Below are 2,143 nucleotides of genomic sequence, written 5' to 3'. Positions count from 1 at the left end.
ACTGGATGTTTTGAATACTACAAAATATGTTAAACAGTAAAGTTGAACACTTCCAACTGTTCAACTTCAGGGTTGGCCATGAAGCTTTGGACACTTTAAAGTGTTCAAATTTACTGTCGCACACTTAGAAGTAATCAAATTTCCAGTCCAACACTTGATGTGCACCATACAGTTGAAGTCTACCATGTTCTTGCCTGTGGTTACTATCTGACGGCTTATGACGATGGCGAAGCTTCGGGGGAAAACTGAGGGGGCAACGTATCATCAGCGAGTAACGAGCCCCTTCCGCCGATTCCGTGTTCTTTTAGTCAACAGAAAATAAAAGAAAACAGTGATACCGAAGGAAACAACTAGCATTTGTTTCGAGTGTTTCCGCATCAAGTGAGAGAACTGTCTATGTGTCACCTTTACACCACGCCGACGCGTCCACGCTGATGGAGTACCACCTCGGCGTAGTAGTGGCGCCCGCTCAGCCCACCGCGTGTCATTCCGGTATCATTCTCATATCAACCGTCAGATAAGTCGCGGGCGTGGGAGGCATCCCGCCCCACGCGAGGCAGCCCGCCCATATGCACTGACTGCAGTAAACCTTTTGTGCTTCTTATTTCGGCTATGTGTCCACCTGAAAAAAGGGGATCATTTTTTTTAATAACAAAAATAATTATGTCTACAAAGTTTACCTCGAGTTTTACCACTATGTTAAGTACCTGTTTTTGAGTTTCATCATTTCACGGGACAAAAAGGCTGTCGCTGTCTTGCTGTTTATGTTTTGAACTGTGTGCTAAGCACACTGCACTGTAAAAAGTGTAAAAAGCACGGCGAGATTCACTGCAGGTTACGGTGAAATTCACTGTAGCGTACAGTAAAAATCACCGTAAGTTACAGTGCTGCAGGCTTTCACTGTAACTTACGGTGAAAATCACTGTAGGCTTTTAACAGTGTTTTGGGTCGGATTATCAGTGCAGAGTGGACCGCTTGGTGCGCAGACCTGCGCGGGAGAGCTTCACGGTGGTGCCCGGCCTGTGAGGGTCCGCCCGCCAAGTGCTCGGTAAGCCATCCGACGCACACAGATGCTGCGAGGCGAGGGAGAGCTTCAGCGGAGCTTCACGCCGAACGCTGGGGATCCTCGTGGCGAAGCATGCCTCGTTGTGGATAGACCGCTATCGGTCTCGGCTCCGGGAGAAGAAAACAGGAATCCCGACCGGAACCAGGACCTTTATTCTGCCATATATATCTTCGCGAGAAAATTTTAAAAACTGCCATCAAAAAATTATTATAAACATTCTGGATGGTAGGATGGTACCTCTAACTACCAAAGCCATTTAAACGTTAAAATAGCGTGATTGTTTGTAACTGGTTCCGGTCGGGAATCTCGTTTTCTTCTCTTTGAGCCGAGACCGAATAGGGTCTATCTTGTTGTCGCAGTGGTAGATGGGACAGCGAGAGATGGTGCACGGGGGGAGGGGGGGGGGGCGGTCCACAGGGATGCAAGGTGTCAAGAGTTTGCGAAGAAGTCCTACGCGTCACCTACAATCTCAGCGTAGTCGCGTAGTCGTGCGCCGTGCGTCTGCCTCGCGTCACACTGCAAAAAAATTATGACAGAAAAATGAAAACATCGACCGCTAATTATTTTCCAGCACCGTCTGTTATTCGAATAACAGTATTGCTGTAGTTGCAATGGTTAAAATGCGGTACGGAGAGCAATGTACAGGACCACCGCACAGGCGGCAAAACCGAACAAAACTGTCCACAGTGGAGCGGTATTCGTACACTGTACCGTATAAAGCCTGGGCTTTCCGGTGCTGCAGCGACTCTGTCGAGGGGGAAACGACTGTTAAACTTTGTGTCAGCCGGATTACAGATTACCCGGATTACCTCCGGAGTGTCCTCCGGATTACGTTGTTTTTTCTCTAGGATTACCCCAGATTTCAGGATTTCAGGATTTCAGAATTAGGAGTTATTCACCCCTCGGTAATTTAGGTCGCACTTCCATCTCAGTATCCACAACACAAGGTTCCGGCGCCGGCGCCATTAAATTTCTCATCGGACAGAGCGACTTTTCCGCCCTATTACGTCTCCAAAACTCTTTTTAGCAGATGATACCTTAAATAGCTTTAGACTGAACATAAAACATATATATATA

This window comes from Frankliniella occidentalis, unplaced genomic scaffold (assembly GCF_000697945.3).
Source record: "Frankliniella occidentalis isolate FOCC.00 unplaced genomic scaffold, Focc_3.1 Scaffold15, whole genome shotgun sequence".
NCBI lineage: Eukaryota > Metazoa > Arthropoda > Insecta > Thysanoptera > Thripidae > Frankliniella > Frankliniella occidentalis.
Note: the sequence above shows the minus strand (reverse complement) of the source record.